The sequence below is a fragment of the Dermatophagoides farinae genome, chromosome 7 (genome assembly GCF_024713945.1).
Source record: "Dermatophagoides farinae isolate YC_2012a chromosome 7, ASM2471394v1, whole genome shotgun sequence".
Lineage (NCBI taxonomy): Eukaryota > Metazoa > Arthropoda > Arachnida > Sarcoptiformes > Pyroglyphidae > Dermatophagoides > Dermatophagoides farinae.
In genome coordinates this window covers 235,242-255,792 of record NC_134683.1, presented here as the reverse complement: position 1 = coordinate 255,792, position 20,551 = coordinate 235,242, and the positions used below count along the sequence as shown (strand labels likewise).

Genomic DNA, 20,551 nt, shown 5'->3' with positions numbered 1-20,551 from the left:
ATTTGATTGATTATTAATGAATGAATGGTTTTTTTTCAAATAACAATTATTATATTGGCTATCGATACAAACCAAAAGGGCGTGGTAAGCAGGAGAGATGTGGTGTTTGTTGTTGTTCGGGATGCAAATTGATGAAAATAATCAAAGGCAGCTTTTCGATAACCGATGTGAGCAATGTATATGATAGGTGTGTAAGAATGGGGTTAGGTTGTGATGATTTTTAAGAAATTTTGGCTCTCCTTGTATTGGCAATCGACGATGATGATAACAACAACGATGAAAACAGATTTTCAACAAGATAAACAATGGCGTAAGCGTTCGCATCATTTGATCGATGTTGTTGATGATTTTGGTCGACCATAACAATATTTCTCACTTTGGCACATTTCTTTCGTGAATCATGAATCGATAATGATAATTGTTGTTGTTGACGATGATGAAATAATACATCTGCTACACGTTTCATAAACATCATCATCATCATCGATATAGAATTTGATGATGATAACAAATCAAAACCTTTGATGACCGTTTCAGTTAGTCCCGGATAGATGGCGTTCGTGCGAATGCTGTGTAATTTCATTTTCAATTTATCTTCTTTTTTTTTACACAAACACACACACATTTAAACAGAAAATCTAAATTGTTGAATTGATGATGAATAGATTATGTCCAAAACAATGATGATGATGACATTTTACACCCTGTACATGTGATGGTAAAAATAGAAAAACAGACAGAACATTAGTTATTGAAATATATGAAACTGGGAATCAATTGGATTCATTTTTTTTTTCATTTTAAGGAAGCTTAAAAAGAAAAAAAACACTAATTATAATTATAAGGTTTCTATAGCCATGCGGTTGCAATGAAATACAATTCATCAGAATTGAATCGATAATAAACGGTATAAACACACACACACACAAATTCAATTCAAGTCAAGGCTACCTGCTGTTGCTGTTAACTACCCGGCAAGAAAAAAATTTGGTAAAATAGACACACACACACACCAACCGTAAGCAGTAAAAGAAGTCTTGCTCTAGTTTCATATTTGGTTGTGATACCATACCCACACACACACACACACACACCAGAAATTACCGAAATTAATTTTATATTCACAAAAAAAATCGAAACAAAATCGAATTCTCTCATTAACAACAAGCAGAAGCAGGAGAATAAAATGAAAGCAAAAGAAAAAAAACGAGTTAATTGTCGTTTGTCTGTCTGTTGATAATTGGATCAACTAAATCGACCACTACTACTTACTATGTGAGGTCCAGTAAAAAAAAATAGAGAAATTCGCTATCATCGATGACAAGAATATCATGGATTCTATTCATTTGGAACTAGGACTATTCGATAAAACCTGGACAATAATCATTGGTGGAGAGTATATTTGTGTGTGTGTGTAGGGCAAATTGTATGACTTTCATTATGTAATAATAGTGTGTGTGTGAATCTTTAGTTAAAAAATAAAGGTAGAGAGGATTATCATCATCATGTTGATGATAAAATGATCATTAAACATACAAATCACGTTTTATTTTTCTACGTTTATCATTATGAATGAAATGGAAATGAATAAAAGTGGTGGTAGTAGTATCGAATGGTAAGCCTTTCAAGGTTCCATATGATGATGTATCTCTTTTCCAAAGATTTAAGAGATTTGACGAAAATAAACGTCTAAAAAAAGGTCAAATTCTTTCAACAACAACACTAACAACTGCAAAAGGTGTCAATGTGATCATAAAATTGACGACGACCCTCTCCGATGATTAATCAGTGATCGATAATTTTTCCAATTGATGGATCGATTGATCAGGAATTCAAATTAGATTGCGGGCAGCAAAGCAAGGTGTTTGATCTATCAAAAGCAAGAAATTGTTATTTTCAAATTGCTCGAATAATTATTCAGAAGCTCGTTTTTTTTTCATTTCAATCCATCTTGAATTGATTATTACATGTGGTGTAAGTAACCTTTAATCACCGGCAAGGGAGAATACATTCTCATTCAGGAAGAATCGATTAATCATAGAAAAAAAATTGCATGTCCCTGACAGCGGCAATGTGAGAGAGTGAGTGAGAGCAAGAGAATCAAAAATGATGTGTGTGAGAATCGACCAATCTATTTATGGATCGATTTTGTTGTTGTTGTTGTTGTTGGAAACTTTTCTCCATTATGTGTGGATGTGTGTGTGTGTGTGTGTGTGTGTGTGTGTGTGTGTGTGTGTGTGTGTGTGTGTGTGTGTGTGTAAGGATTTTCAAAAAAAAAAAGAAAATTTACTCATTTTTTTTGTTTGAAAAAAACGAATATCAACATCACTACAATGGTGGAAATATTAGTGATAATAATTCAAAAGCAAAAAAAAAGGATTCCTATTTAAAATTATTGATTTATCGAATAAGTTTACAGCGAATCACAATGCAGCAATATGTAGCAGGATTATGATGGAAAGAAATAAATGTCAAAAAAATATATAGCCAATAGCTATATATGTGTATAAAACACGAAACGATTGAGTGATTGATTAATTGATTGGCATACACAACACACACACACACACACATGTCTAAGACGCCTTGAGCAAATTTGTGATTTACTACAAAACACACACTTTTACATCCATTCATTCATTCATTCAATCGAAACAATTCTGACATTTTTTCTTCTTTTTTCCAGAAAATCTGATTGTTTTGTTTGATGGATTGATTAGAAATTGAAAAAGAAAAAAAATCGTGTTTCCAATTGGGTAAATTTTTTCTAAATTTTTATATTTAGTGTGTCCATTTCTATGTGTTTGGTTGTTGTTGTTGTTGTTGTTCTAGTTTGGATTGTTATTTTGTCATCATCGTCATAATCATTGTCTTTTTTTTTTTTTCATTTGTACACATGGATTGTTATTTTTTTTTTTGGTTCTTTTCTCCAAGAATTGGCGATAAATCAAAGTATCAATTTCCAATTACGTTCGGATGATGTGTTTACGACGACTACGACGAAACAGAACAGAAAAAAATATGTGGCCCTTATCATTTTTTTCAGTTGTTCCACTTTGTTTCGAATTGCAAACTATATCCAAATGAACGAACAACAGACCGACCGGTCGGTTAAGTTGATCGTAAAAATAGCTGCTGCTGTTGTCGTTGTTTTACTAAGAAACAATGTTACAGTGAGCAACGATAAAAACGGAGATTCATCCACAATCTAGATGCTTTGGCATGGATGATGATGAACCAAATGGAACCAAAATATGAATCTCTCTTTTCCTCGGTGCGTTTTCGATATCAATGGGATGAGATGATGGTCATTAACTTTCGATTTGTCTTTTTTTCTAGTGATTCTTTTGAAAATGTGTGTGTGTGTATTGGTGTTTGCATCATCATCGAAAGAGAAAAAAATCAATGGTTCGAAACTAGAGAGATCGAAACCCAACAAAATCGAATCAAATTTCAATCGAACATATAAGAATCAAGCATTTTTTTTTTGTTAGAAATCAAGTTAATTGCTCTCTCTCTCTCAATACAAACGTTGTTGTTTTCTCCAAATGATCATGATCATTCACAGTTGATTGATTCAAATGGAAGATAGAAAAAAAATGTGATCAAATTGCCATTGAATAAACAGAGGCAAATGTTTAGACATTAAATTTTTGATTATTATTTTCTGGTACGATCCTTTTTGCTGTTTGTTTGTTTGTTTGTTCGAAACGTTGTTATTTCATTTTGTAAAATGTCAGAGAGCTGAATCATTGTTTGTCATTTTTTTTTTAAACATTGGGGTGGATAAAGATTAGAATCATCATCATCATTTTTATTCTGGTAAAATGAAAAAAGTAGCCATAGAGATAGTGAATGTTTCTTGTTTTGTTTCATTTCACATTTCGATCGATCAATCGATTGATGCAGCAAACAAAAAAGCTTTATAATAAAATGTATCGAGTGGATGCTTTTTAGTTTTCTGTCCCCCACTTTTTTACCGTTTTTCTTTTGCTTTAAATTTCATCATCAAACGATGTTTGTGTGTCTGTGTTTTGATTGTTAATGTCAATGTTTTTTTTTCTGTATGATGATGTGAACGTAAGAAAAAAAAGAAGAAAAAAATTCAAACGAAAAAACGCACTAGCTACCATTTAAACAAAAAAAACTACACTGAAACAAAACATTCAATAAATGTTAATGGCAACAGCGAACAAAACGAAAGGAAGGAATTTTTTTTGTAGCCAAATGGATTCTAGCCAAGCAAATGAAAAAAGTCAAACCAATCGTTTCTTTTTCGTTGAGAATCGAAGAATTTTTTTTTTGAGGGGGGCGAAGCAATCATGAATTGTTCAAACAAACTTTTTTCCACTCTTGCGTTCTGTTGTTTCAACAAGAGAAGAAAAAACTTTTTTAAAGGGAGGAAAGGCATTTTTTTTTTACCGAAGCCAAAATGATGATCATCATCATTGGATGTCCATTGAACTTTTGAAATAACCATCATCAAACCATTGATGATTATTGATTGTTGATGTTGTTATTGGAATACATTTTCTCGTTTTTTTTCACACAGAAAAATAATTCTCTCTGAGAAAAAAATTCATTTCGATAACTTTTTTCTGAGAGAAAAAAACTTTTTTTTTTGTTCATTTTGATATCATCATCAGGACTCATCATGATAGGAAATATGAACACCATTTCTAACTATCGACCATCATCAAATATCATCATCATGATGATCACCATTGATGGATTGAAGATTGAACGAAAAAATCATTAATTTGAATTGGAATTGGATTTGGAATCAATTCGATTTGATAATGTTTTTGTTGTTTCCAAAAAAAAACTTTAAACGAAAGACGATGATTGCTCAGCTGTTCTGTTTGCACACACACATACACACACATTATGAATTCCAAAGATGGCAAAAGAATTGGCAAAATCAAATCATGAAAGAAAGAAAATGACAAAACAGAGCAGCACACACACACATACACACAGAGAGATAGACAATGATGACATTGTCATTCACAACTGTCTCCTCCTGCGATATAAAAAGCAGCAATATTTTGGAAAGTCAATGGTAAACAACAAACAAACAAACAAACAAAAAACAACAACAACAACATTCAACAGAGAAAAGCACAAAGAAATTGTGGAAAATAAAAAAAAATGTGCAAGATTCGTTTAGTTTGATTTTTCTCTCTTTCTTTATGGTTGAATTGAATCGAATCAATTGAACACATTGAATTCATTCAATGTGGTATATCGATTCTTTTCTATATCGTTGTCATCATATTTTTTGGTCGTCATCTTTTTTCATCATCATTCATACAATGTGTATATGACGGACACACAAAAAGCACACATTTTGGTTTAGCGGTGGAAAATATGAAAAAGCACACAGAAGAAACACGACAATCGATTCCATTACACACACAATCAGAGAGATAGTGAAATGATGATCATCATCATCGATATCTTACAATAGGATTGCAGAATATATATAGAGATCAGTGTTATTCAACCAATTTTTTGTTTTGTCACGCTCACTCTCACGGATCCGGTAAAAGAAGAGATGAGTTTATTTTATTTATAGGCCATCATCAATGGTCTAATCGGATCGGTTTAAACTCACTGCGTGTGAAATCATCATTCAGCATCATTTTTTTTTTTTTTTGGTTTTTTACTTTGATTCATCATCATCATCATCATCATCATCGATATTTGAAATATAGGAATCAGAAATGTTTTTAGTTTCGCTTCTTTTTTTTAAATTTTGTTTTTTCTCCTTTTTGCTACTTGCGCTTGATTGAACATCATCATAGTCTTTGTCGTTTTTTCTACGGTTTTGGTGTATCAAAAACGAGAAATATGACGACTATGATGCCACACACACAAATGCGATTGACAACAAGCTATCGATTCACACTAAAACACACACACACACACTATTTCAATAGCCAAGTTTACAAGTAACAACAAAAAATGAATGAATGAATCGATGAATAACGATAAATGATGTGCAATGTCCGAAAAGTTATTTGATTTCTACATTCATAATCAATGTGATTTCACCGATGACGACAACTAATAAAGAGACCATAGATGGACATAAAAAGACAAGAATTTCAATTAAATCATTTTTTGATTGAAACAGACACATTCGAATGGACTAGATATGATGATGAGAATGATGTGAACACGGTAAACAAACATTCATTACATTTTATCATTTATATATTATCAATCGATCGCGATCGATCGATTCACAGTGATACAATCTGATTGATTGAATAACCGGGTATTGGGATTCTGATTGGAAAATTTTTTTTTCTTCTACTAAAAACAAACGACGACCCGGCCGACCAATTTATATTATCAATTTCTTCTGGTTCTTGGGTTATCTTTCGTTTTTGGTTTTCTTTCATGTTGATTTCTGTTTATTCATTTTTTATGATGCTCAAATCAATGAAAATTGCGCCCAATTGCAATTCATGAATTCGGCAGAATTATATATATTTTTTTCCGGCTCTATGCATCTTTCAAAAAATTTTTTTTTGCATATGTTCCGGCCATATTTTTTTTTGTTTCGTTCAGTTTTATGGGCCATAGAAGACAAAGTAATCATTTTAGATTGGCATCATCATTTTATTATTTATGCAGATTTCCGAAACATTTCGGTTGATTTCTCTTTTTTTTCCCCAACCACATCATTTTCTCCATCAAACATTGATTCATTGTACAATGTGTGTGTGTGTGTTATGCAGCAGCAGAAGGAAATAAGTTGTTTCAATCAACTAAATTACCGTTTTTGTGGAATTTTCATATTTTTTTTTATTTTTCCCAGAGATAATCATTATCATTATTAAGAATGTATGAAAGTAAACAGGCTGCCATGTTTGATTGACGATGCTGCATCAGTAGTAAATAAAATCAAAGAATTTCTCCCATCTTACAATCTAGCCAAAATCAAATGTCGTTTCTGTGATTAAAAGTGACCTTTTTTATCTTCCGTTGAATTTCAATCTAAATTGTTTGAAGAGTTTGACATTGCCACAATGTCTTTGTTATTACGATGTTTGAAAAAAACGTATGTTTTGCTGTCAAATCTAAGAATATTTACATCAAAATTTAATAAACACAAATTATGAAATCTGATCAAAAATCAAATCAAATCTAATCGGAAATTAATCTTTCTTATTTCTTTACAGACACACACACACACACACACGCCCACAAATATATAGTCGCCAACCCATCTTTATTGATCAAATACACACACACACAGAGTTATGTTGTGCATGGCCATTGGCACAAACACATGAAAAGACACATTTTTTTTGATGATGAACAAATAATTATAATTGACTTGGACACATTGGTTGGTTGGTGGATGATGGTGGTAGTACACGCGCTTGTAGCTTGTATTTCGACATTTTTTTTTCTTTTTTTTGTTCTGAACATTAAATCAAATCATCGAAATGATATAATGTGTGTGTCCAGTCATATATTTCAATTTTCTGGCAATATTTGTCCTTCAAATATATGAAAAAAACGATGAAAAGATTTTCATTTTCAGCTGAATATGGGCTATAGATGACTGGCACATGTTATATTCTTGCCCCCTTGCACCATCACTTACGTTATACACAATACACAAAAAAAATGTTTGACATTGACAATTTTGACACATTGAAAGCGTTTTTCAAAATAGAATATAAAGAAAGAAAGAGATCCAAAAATGTTGTTGTCGTTGTTGCAGTTGGAAATCCGAATCCAGAAAAAAACTGTTATATGATACATAAAAGAATCGTGTGTGTTGTTCATCATATCATGTCATACATAGCACAACATAACATACTTTTATGCCAAAGATTCTGATGTGACCATCATCATCATCATCATCATCATCGTCATCGTCATCGTCATCATTATTTGAGAATTTATCTGGATCAATAAGAGATCGATTTCTCTCTTTCTCTGTTTTTTTTTGTTTTGTTTGATACGTCAAATCATATATATGTCTGTCTGTCTATCTGTATTGCTGCCACTGTTGAATATGAATTTCATTCAAGAATTGGATTGGATTTTTTTTTCTTTCTTTCTTTATTACTATGATCGATTCCTTATAATAAATGATGAAGAACATTGTATCGTTCAATTTATTATCGAAATTTCTCGTTCATCAATGAACGAATTTGTTGAGATTTTTTTTTCGTTCCATAATAATATTATAGCTTTGAGCTTACCTTTGATACACAAGATATGATTATAAATGAGAAACATTTTGACTGAATGAACAACAACGACAAGGACAACTTTTTTTTCTCAAAATAATAATAACCGTATGTTTAACAAACAGACTTAATACCCGAATGATGAATGAATGAATGAATGAACAAAAATCCGTAATAAATGAAATGAATACATACACATCACAAATATAATCTCCGTAGTAGTCAACGATGATTTTGATTGGAAAAAAATTATTATCATCATCATCAATATCAGATTAGGTAGTAGATAATGGTGTGCTAATGAATGGTACACAGTGTATGTGTCAAATAATAATTTGATTTAATTTTCGATTCGTTTTTTCAGTTTATTCATCAGTCACATAATTTGGATCAAAAATTTGTTCAAACCAAACAACAACAACACACACACACGCACGATTAGATAGAAACATTTTACAGTAATCCAGGATCGAACAGAAAAACAGACAACAACAACGAATCTAAACACACAGACACACAAAGTATATGCAAACATTTCATCGCGACAAGAAAAAAGCTTGTCAATGTTTTCTCTCTACTTTCCATCATTTAAATCGAGATAATAATCTGAAATGGATGTGTGTGATTGAATGAATTTTTTTTTTGTGAAAACAGAAGGAAAAAAAATTAAACACTAAGCAAACACAACAGCAGAGAAAAACAACAACACTGTCGATTCTGTTTTATCACGATTCAATTTTCCACAGACAAAATGGCAAGTTATTATCTACACATCATCATCATCATCATCTTCGTGTGTTGATGATGAGCTTAATTTTGAATTCAATTGAATGGAATAAAAACAAAACTGTACTGCAAACACAGAGAAAATTGCAAATTTTTTTTCTCCAAAGAAAATTACCTTTCAAATTAGAATTTGGTCTGAATTTCAAATGATGATGATCATTGTCCATCATTTGGAAAGTACAGAAAAAAAACAGAAAAAAGTTTCAATTTCAACTTTTATTATTTCGTTCATCATCCATCCATTTATCTTGAGCTCATTTGTTATTGTTTTTTGATATCGAAAACGATTCGTTTACGTTTGTTTTTTCATTTTCTTCTTGTTGGTGATACTGAACGACAAAGACAATTCTGATTGAATGGACAAAAATACATTAACATCATGAGAATGGTAATGGCTACTTCGTTTCTGCAAAAAAAAAATTCTACCCAAGACAAAACAAAAAAACATAGAAATCATCATTATTGCGTGAGTGGATGAATTATTAAATTATCCATTGCATGATTCATGTGGGTGACATTGTGTCGCACACAACAAATATCTACCGGCTGTGTCACACTGACATCGAAATGATGATATGCTAATTCTTTGATGCATTCGTTTTGTTTCGAATCAAAAAATCTAATCAAATCGAAAAAATTCTGATTGAAATTGATCAGGTTTTTTTTGTCTCCATTCTGGATCAGTTGTTATTTAGTTTGTGAAACACTAGAATGACACTACGATGGTGATGATGTGATGATATTTTCATGGTGGTGCAGAAGAAAGAGAGAGAGAAAAATTGGTCAAATCACTAGAGAATTTCATTGCATTCGCCATTGATTTTGGTTATCGGAATTTTTTCATTTTGACTTTTTTGATGTTTCTCATTATCACTTTTACTTCTTCTTTTTTTTTGATTTTGATTTTTTTGTTGTTGTCGTTACTCATTCTGGATCACATTCGAATTCGATTCTATTTCGACAGCAGCAGCAGCAAAGAATGAATTGAGAATGTTTTTTCGCTTTTGTTTTGTTATCGACCCGGATATGTCACTCAATCACCATCAAACCTAACCAACAAACGAACAACAACAACAACAACAACAGTGGCAGAAAAAGCACGAAAAAATTGTCGAATGTTTTGCTCGATTGCATTTGGGCATCGTTTTTTCTTTGTTTTCTTATTGTTTGGTTATTATTTGGAATCAGAATTTCAGGACCAATGATTGCAAAACTGTAATAGTTGTGTTGTTGTTGTTGATCAATGTGGCAGTGGCAGCATCGTTTGATTTTTCTGAATTCCGAATTAAATTTGAACACACATATGAATTCAAAATTATTCGACCGGATCACTAGTTGGTAGTTTTCATCCACCAAACTTCTTTCCGGTAATTTATGCAAATTTTCATTTTTCTCATTGCAAACTAGAAAATTTCAGCTCAATTTCAAATTATTTTTTTTTTTTTTTGTTCAAATCGAGTTTATATTTTCGGCACACGCACACACACACACCACATAACCTTTTAATTATTAGTCTCTCGAAATCATGTTTCAACTTTTATTCGTTGAAAAAATTTTAAATTCAACAACAACAACAACAACACATTATTCAAATGGAAAGTGGAAAAAAAGTTTCATGGAAAGAGAAATAAAAACAACAACAAAACAAAGCATTAAACAACACAAATTGAAATTCAAAAAATGTACTTGCATCTTTTATTTTTTCGGGATACTGTCCGAAATTTGGAAAAAAACCATACAACCATAGTTTTACATATTGGTTGAACAATAAATAACACCTTGTTCGTTTTGTTTGTTCGACATTTTGGACATGTAATAACAACACAAAGACAACATTTTTTTTTCTCTCATACAGCCATTTATGAATGAATGAATGACCCCCTCTAAAAAAACAAATCTTATCATTGTGAACAACAAGATGTGAATAAAAGATAAAGTTATGTTATCGAAATTCTTACAAGCAATGGAAAATCGATTGATAAGATCGAATCGATATAATTTTGAGAATTTTTTTTTTTGTTTCAGTGACAAAATTTTTGTGGAAAAAACCTTAAAATTCGCGATAAATATGAGGTATTTATGAGTTGGGAAAAATCGATCACTTTTCCTTATCGATCAATCGATCGAATCGAATCCAATTGAATTTGTGTATGTTTTGAAAAATGAAAAACCGATGAAATCTCATCAATGAATCATCATCCCGGTAATTGCAATACCGATAATAATAAGTGATGTAATCTTTGACAAATACAAGAAAAAAAAATTTGGTAAATTTTCAAGGCTCACTGAACACAAAAATGGAACACTGGACTTTAACAACATCGCTCTAGTCTTGATTAAATAAGATGATGATGACGATGTCAAGTGAATGAATTTCTGAACAAATTGACTGAAACTCTGAATCTGAAAATTGGACAAAAACAAAAAAATTACACATAAAATAAACTGAATGTGGACAACAAAAAAGTGGACACTAAAAAAAGAAGAAACAAACAGAAAACAACAGCGAGTGAATGTAAAAAAAATCATCCAGAAAATAGAAAAAAAAACTAATTTGATTATTCCAACCAAATGGTCGTTTTTTTTTTTGTTTTTAGGGACAAGTTGTTGTTATTGGAACAACTTGGAAAATTGTTGTCCTTTTTGTGTTCTATTGCTATTCGACAAGAATCTTGTTCAGCGAAAATGGTGGAAAAAAAACAAGAATATTCATTGTGTATACACTACTTATCTCGATAAATTGTTCCAGTAAACACAGTGAAATGGTGAAGATTGAAAATTTTTTTACTCGATTTATACAACCCGACAAAAAACCTTTTCACCGTAGTGAAAAACAATGGAAAAAAATCCAAATAAAAATTGACATGTATTACACTTGCCTACCATATTTATTCATCATCACCATATGTATCGTCGAATCTGTTGAATTGAATACTGCTACAGCTGCTAATGCTTGAGGCTTGATATATTAACCATAGAACGCCATGAATGAATGAATGAAAAAAAAATTGAATTCGTTTTTGTCCTACGAAAAAAAAGAATTTGTAAGAAAAAAAAAATTTAAAATTCAAAATCTTTTTCTTCTGAATAATTTTCATTCATGTTTTGTGTGCGTCTGTGTGTGTATGTGTGTGTGATGGTGAAGACAAAAAAAAACTGAAATAAATTCAGTCCCAAAAATGGCAATAATATATTCAAAACGATTATTTTGCCTATTCACAACTGTTATTTCTGGCAGTCTGTAAATTGTTTTCCATTGCTTTGGTTATTATCTGAAGAATAAATGACCAATATATTAATCGATAATCAAATGGTTTTTTTTTTGGTTCCGTTTTTTCCCTTGTGGAATTTGTTTTTTGGGTATAAAATTTTTCGCATATTTCCGCTAAACACAACAGCCATTGAACCTGGAGAGTTTAAATTGAAGATTTAGGACACAATACACAATACAAGCGAAAATAGAAACCACAAACCATGTTGAACAACTAACTAACTGATGACAAGACCACAACACAACAAATATCGTTTCGGATTTGGTTTTTGTTTTTGTTTTTTGATTTTATTTTATTTTTTCTGATTGAAATTCACGATGGAGAAAATGAAAACTGTGCGATTTGAATGGCAACGAATTGATTCATTCTCGGGTGGGTATAAACAACACACATACACACACACTGATCAATAATTTAAATGTGTGTATGTGTGTGTTGTTTATACACCAAATTACGATGAAAAGAAAAAGAAAGAAAAATCCAATCGATTCATTCAATTCTCGTGTGTGTTTTGTGCTATTTTATTCCAATTTGATTACTATTATTGTTTTGCGTAAGAAATGCATGTCAGAAATGTCTAAACAGACAAACTGCGATTGGCATTCGTTGATTTCTTCTCGTTATTCTGTTCTGGTTGGTGCCCTCATACATCCCAAAGGTGGAATATCCTTATGTAAATCTAGTGGAAAAAAACATCGAAAAATCTGTATTGGCTGATAAATAAATCAACAACAACGTGTTTTTTATTCGTTCATTCGATAAACGATAACGGTAAAACGATGAAAAATCAGATCCTGTATCCATGAGTAAAGTGAATCATCGAATAAAAAAAAAGATGATGAAAAAAACGAAAATGAAATATTCTCTCCAGGATTCGATTTTCTTTCTGATCAGAATGTTGGCAAAAAACTCAAACAAAACAGGCAAAAGCAATGCAAACACACACCCACACATAAACACAGTGTTAATAAATTATTAACATAATAATGCTATACACTACAAGAGCTTTATTTATAGCCCAAAAACGAAAAAGAAAAAAAATTCAAAATGTGCGCTAAGCTTTTAGCATTGTGTTTATATTACGAAAAAATTCATAAAATATAAATTTTTCTCAACTTAATTTCAATCTATGTAATCGTCGAATTGATTTGTACATTGTACCATCGTCGATTTTTTTCACTCGAACACAGATGATTGGTGAAAAAAATATTGGACAAATCCAAACACAACAATGAAAAGGATTCTTTTGTTTTTTTCCTGATTCCAATGTTTGTATTTCATGCATATGGCCACACAAAGAATCAATCAATCATCAATCAGTAGTAATTTAAAAAAAAAAATCAAAGAAAATTGCCGTTGAAAAGAAAAGCCTTGTCAATCATCAAACTATGAACAAACCACACAAACAGAGTAAAACAATTTTTCAACGGTCCAAAAAAAGTAAAAAAAAACATTTGTTTTGCACATGTTTAATTTTGATTAATCCAACCAACTACGTCGTATATAAACGGAACAAAGCAATCAAACCATCATCGCCATGTATGATCCTTTTTGGTTATTGATTGAAGTCCCATTTTCTTTTCATGGGCTCTTTGCCCAATGCGTGTGTATTACATTGTGTGTAATAAAAGCATTATAAATGTAATGAAGTAAAAAAAAGAAAATTTTGCCCGAAGACAATTATCCGGTTTTACTTCCATCATCATCGTCATCATCATCATCACCGGAGTTGTCGTTGTCGGATCCCGATTTAATTTTTTTTTCTCATCATCACAATATTATATGAATGTCGTATATAAAAAGGAAAGTTATTCATAAATGTTTTATATATGTGGGACCATTCAAACAAATTATCACACACACGCACACATCATTGACCATCAAGGTCCATTATTGACATCTAATTAGATCCATGACCACCATCACCACAATATAATGACCTAGAGCCAAATTTTCTCGTTTTCTTCATCTAATTTATGATATTGCACAGAATAATAACAATGAAAAATAAAGAAAGAGACAGAAAAGAATGCTACAATAATCCAGGATTTCTTTTAAGATCATGAATTTCATTTCCTTCGTTTTGTTTTTGTTTACATGGAATATAGAGACGGTGATTAGATCATCATCATCATGATGAAAATGATGAGCGGAAAAAGAAAGAAAACTGTTTACTTTATGTTTGTTTGAATCATCAATCGAGACATACGCCTACACACTAACAAAAAAAAAACACATCCAAAAAAAACGAGAAAAAATTTCGTGCATCTGAATACGACGACGATGATAATGATGGAGGTATCAGTTTATTTGTCTTTGCTAAAAACAACAACAACAACAACACTTATCGATTGAATATTTGGACAAGAATTTTGTTTCACATATTCAAATGTGAGAAACAAAAACAAAATGATCATAATCATCATCATTTGTTTTATTTCACTCTCGAAGTATTAAATTTTAAAATGTTCATAGAACGAACAAAAAACTAGAGTAATAATTTTCTACAAAACGACCATAGTATTTTCATTCTTGCAAAGATAAGCAAAAAAAAATGAAAATGAAAATGAAAATGATATGAAAATCCTGTGAATTTTTTCTACATTTTTCGGATCTTTATTTTTTTCCATTTTCATGTATGTACTTTTTGAGAGTTTCTGTGTTTTTTTTTTCATGAGTGTATTTTTTTGGTCAAGTGTGTGTGTGTGTTGATCGTGTGATGTGTAACAATAAGATTCAGTGTGTGTGTGTGTACAAACATGAAAATGACAAAAATAATAATAATAAACACAATTGACAAAAAAAAAATAAAATTCTCAAGAATATTCTTGAAAGTATGAATACATATATTCTCCAGATTGATAGACAAATAGTTCAAGTAGTAGTAGTAGTAATAGTAAAAAATGGTAGAAAGAAGAAAAAAGAATTTTTCGATGTAAATCACAATTCCAGGAACATACGAGTTCAAATGGAATATTCTGTGTACATGTCTCATTGTTTTGTTTACATTTCTTCTTCTTTTTCTTACATATTTTGAGGTTCTTTATTTTTTTTTCTAGGAATTATTGGAATAAAATTCAATACAGAAAACTGCCGAAAAGTATGGTAAAATGATATTGTTCTATTTTCGTTTCATTCACATACATGATATGTGGACTTGGACCAACAGAAAAAGTTATCGAAGCATTTTTTTTTCTTCATATTAAGCCGTTTGCATAAAGCGATCAATAAGCAAAACAATGCTGAACAAGGCGAAAAAAAGTAGAGTGTAGTGTGTGCACTGTGTGTGTTTGCATTTTATTCAGCTGATGATTCTAAATAGAATAATGACTAATACTTACTTGTTATTATACCGGTCATGAAAAAGCAAGTGGAAGCAAACACAAACAATCATCATTCGTATACAAACAGAAAAAAAACGAAAACGAAAACGAAAAAGTCTATTCTATTTCCACTGGATTCTATCTTTCCAGTTTTTTTTTCTGTTGATGATGAGAAATTTTTATTATTGCAAGGAATTAGAAAAAAAAGACAAAAGTAAATAAGAGATATGGCTAGATCGACAAGAATCATTTTGCCATATTGACTCTCTCATTTTCGCAGATATCTCTACACGACCACTGTTTCTTGGATCCAATATTATCAATTTATTCATTTTCCATTTTCAAATTCATTTCGTTTTCACACAATGGAAATAGAGAATAAGTGCAATTTTTGTATTTGCTAAACCATCGCCATCGATGATGATGATGATGAAAAAAATAGGCTATAGATACATGACGATGATGATGACGACGAGAATGTATTAGAACTGAAATTACGAATAAAATTCATGTTCCAAATTCATTTCGTTTCTCTCGTTCTAAAATGATTTCCAAAAATTTTTGTTGACATTTATTCATTGAGTGAAAAAAAACGAAAAAAAACCGTTTTTCTTGTCTTCAAATAATCAACCAACAAAACAAACAAATAACAACCGTATATACCGCAGAAAAAAACAAACAAAATTGGCCTTATTCCGGTATGCGTGAGTGTGTACGAGAAGAAAATGCAATTTTTCGTTTTGAAATAATGGAAAATGAATGGTCATTTCATCGAACTATTGAACTACACGAGTGAATTCATTTTCAATTCACAGTAATGAGTGCTGTGGTATGATTTTTTTCTTGTTGTTTTTAGGCTCAATTTAATCGAAAACAAAACCCAAAATATGAATTGAATCAATGTTCAGGATAATGGTATGGTGTAGTAATGGAAATGATTGGAATGAAAAATCCAAGCAGCTAAGCCATAATCATCATCATCATGATGACGATGAACGATGAACAATGACGAATAATGTTGATGGTCTTTTGATTCCAGGAATCGGAACAAAAGAAAAGAATCGAGATTTGAAATCTGGAATTCCTCTATCGTCAATAGTGAATGTGTGTTCAACATTGTTGTTGTGATGGTTCCGGGATTATTTTTTTGTTTTGTTTTGATTTTTCAGAAAGATACCAAGATTCAAGCCATCATCATCATCATCATCATCACCAATGCGTCTAAAGATTCTTATTCCATTTTTCGACCATTGAAATTCTTTCATTTCTTTTGTTCGTTTGTTTTTATTCATTTTAATTTAATTCATTATTTTCATTTCAATCACTTATGTTGCATAAAAAACAGAAGCGGAAAAGCAGCAGCAACAACAAAAAAAAATTCAAGACGAATTGTATGCATGTACGACACAACGACGATGGCGACGAAAACAAACGACAAAAAAGCAAGAAAATTCTCTCTCTTTTTCCACATTTTCGCTTTCTTTTTTCTTTTGGAATTCATTCTCATTCCAATTCCATTCTTCTTCCTTTCAATGGGGCTGCTGATGCTTCCTTGTCATGGAAAGTCTATTAATTAATCTTCATTGAGATGTTTGTGTGTGTGTGTGTGTGTGTGATGATGTTGATGAAAAAAAGAATTGTTGTGAATAGAAATGAACAATTGAAGAATTGTGAAAAGAAAACCATCATTTCGTCTAACGTTTTTTTGTTTTGTTTTCTCCATTCTCTCCATTATTTGATGATGGTTTCTTCGAAATCGAAACAAGTGAAAATGAATGAATTTAGAATGCGAAAATGCAAAAGAATGTTTGGTCCACCATGAAAAAAATGTCTCAATTTTTGAGCTATCGAAAAAAAAGAAGACATTGTCCAAACGACAGTGAGAAAAACAAAGATTTTTTTTAATTCAGAAGAAAAAGATTAACGATTTTTTCGCTGCGCATAAAAAATTAAACAAAAAGGAAAAAGTTTCGAGAAATCAGACAAAATCTAAATAATTACTGATTGAATTTCATCATTCAATTTGTCTAGACGTTTTTGAAAATCGTGTAATCACAGTAAATGAAATTGAGAATTTAAAAAAAAAATTTTCGGTTGTTTTATTAACTTTTCAGCGAAACTAGAAACGAAAACAAATTCCCATTAGCTTCATATAGAGTAGAATTAAATTCTTGTCCATCACCACCACCACCATCACCACCAGCACTACCCGCCAACGAAATTTCATTCATTAGATTCATTATTTAATGACAGTTGTTTTGTTTTTTTTATATTTCGGGTTTTTTTACATTTTTTTTTGTTATATTTCTGGAAACCCAAAACGAGAGATAGAAAAAACTGGTCGTTAGTATTCCGGAACTAGAAGGACAATTTTTTTTCTGATTTAAAACTTGATTCAGACTTTTTTGAGCGTTGAAATGAATAATAAAAATAAAAATCATCAAATCACGGATGAAAAGAGATATGGTTTTTTTGTTCGATTTTATTCGAACAAAAAACGGACATTGTCAATTTGCGCTGTGGTGTAACGGGTTAATTTTCATTTCACTGCCGTTCATTCGTTCGTCCGTCCATCCATGCATGCATAACCCATCCACGCATAATGGATTTTTTTTTATGGAGAAATTTTTCGGCAGCAAAAAAAATCAAAAAAAAAAAATTGCCAAACACTGAAAACAGAATTGCCTTACATTTGATACAAACGATAAACAATAAATTTTAATTTTAAAGGGTTGAAAAAATTTATCGACAAAAACCTTTTTAGATAACAAACAAGCAAAAAACAGCGTGATAAGATTTGATTATCTTTCGTCTTCTTTTTTTTTCTTCCTTACCATTCTATTTTAGTCTGTCAAATGATTTAATCCTTTATGACTTTTATTTCCTGGCAACACACAAACTAAGTTACAGTTTAATATTCACCCATGATCATTCATTTCAATGTTTCATCAACACTTACATGTCGGTGTGTGCGTGTGTGTGTGTGTGTGTGTGTGTGTGTGTGTTTGGTAAATTAATAGAAAAAACTGGACAAACACAACAACAACTAATCATCACTATGCCATTGAAAAAATGATAACGATTCGTTCGTTTGGTCATTATTAATTATTAATTTATTATCCATATCATATTTGATGATGACAATCGAAATCAGTATATCATCCTAATGATGATAATTTTTACATTGGATTGTGAATGAAAATTTTTTTTTCTTTCGTCAACATTAACAACACACGGCAACAACCAATGGAGATAATTGAATGAAAATTGAATTTGTCGATCTCGATTCTTCGATACATACGGTGCGGAAAAAAATGAAACTTTTTTCTCTTTTTCCTCTCTCTTTGAAGCAGAATAAACTTTATCTTTTTCTATTATTTTTAAATACTGCAATTGGAACGAGGGTGTGGTATAGTAACAAAAGAGGGGAAATGATTTGATTTCATTAGATTGTTTTCGGTGATTTTTTTTTGTTTCATAAAATCCATTGATATGAATCGAATGAATTTTTTTTTCTGGTAATAATAATGAATCAAGAGAAAAACAAACGACAAACTCAAATTAGGAGAATAAGAAGAAGAAGAAGAAGGACTAGAACTCTAGATCATCTTCAAGCGAAAAGAAAAATTCAATTCATTAGCATAATAAGATGCTCATTCTCTCGCAAACAACAGCAACAAAAAGGGCCAAACCTCTCAATCATTTCAATGGTGTTTTTTCTTCTTCTTTCCTCTCTCTTGCTCTTTCTCTCTCTCTTTCTCTGGATTATCATCATCATCAATTGATTGGTTGACAGTAGTAATCATTGTCTTTTTTTGCATCTTTATTCTATCTATTGATGGTCTGTATGTGTGCAGAAATCAAAGAAAAAGAAATAAAAAAAAGAATCGATGACTATAATTCACTTTTGTGCAATCATTTTCATCGTTTTTTATTATTATTTTATTTCATTTTATTTTCGTTGTTGTTGTAGTAATCATCATTATTATCATCATGATGATGATTACAATTTCAGTTTTGGTTTGATCAAATGATGGGCGAAATTTTCTCTTTCTCAAAAAAAAAACCAATCAACACACACACACACACACACGCAAATCACATTTGGATTTTGATTTTCCAAGAAATTTTTGCTTTGCATTGTTCAAAACCAATGAATTCGATGTAAAGACAAAGTTTTACGAATACTCATCTAACGATAAACGGGGTAGATCAAATGCTGATGATGATTTTTTCTTTGATTCATTTTTGTCTCGGGATTAAGAAGTGTGTGTGTGTGTGTGGAACGAGACAAAACAAAATAAAAATTATGAACCAGAAAAATGTCTTGGAACGAGCACACACACATTACTACAGCTTCATCATCGCCGAATCACCAGAAGAATGTGATCATGAGCACCAGACAATTGATGTATGTGAAACAGATTTTGCATAGTTTTTTCTTTATAATCCTCTTTTTGTTTTGAAACAGAATCTCATTCATTCCCAATATGTCTGTTTCAAACAAAACAAAAAAAGATGTTGAGTGTTTTTTTCTAAGGCCAGGTTAATAATTAATATTTTTTTTTCACTACCAAATATACGGAATGATCGGATTGAATTGAATTGAAAATTCTGAAACCAGAAAAAAAATTGAACTGAGAGTTACTGCTTTTCCTCATTTCACTAATGAGAAACTTGAAAATAAAAAAAAGAATTCAGATATGAAACAAACAAACAAAAATTCAGATCATCATTACCTTCCAATATACAGTTGGTACTCGACTTACGAATAAAAATCACAATTTTTTTCCCGTGGTATATGCGAAACACTCATAAGCGAAAGTCTATCATTTATTGAAATGGATTTTATAAATAAAAGCTTTCTATGTTCATTATATTCATTAGAATGTTAGAAATTCAACTTGGGAGAGTGCCCACTGTATATTATCAATATATATGAGTGTGTTTA

General features: G+C 30.9%; 1 protein-coding gene across 2 annotated transcripts in view; it reads right to left on the bottom strand.

The window, feature by feature from the left end:
• LOC124497220 (innexin unc-9) overlaps positions 1-20,551 on the bottom strand; it is a 56,437-nt gene that overhangs the window by 20,286 nt on the left and 15,600 nt on the right. The window contains exons 3-4 of one of the 2 annotated variants that reach the window (XM_075732537.1): positions 11,889-12,030; positions 73-704 (exon numbers count right to left, since the gene is read on the bottom strand). The gene's annotated coding sequence lies outside the window, so the exon portion shown is untranslated. The remainder of the gene's footprint in view (positions 1-72; positions 705-11,888; positions 12,031-20,551) is intronic. The other variant, XM_075732536.1, reaches the window with a different exon arrangement.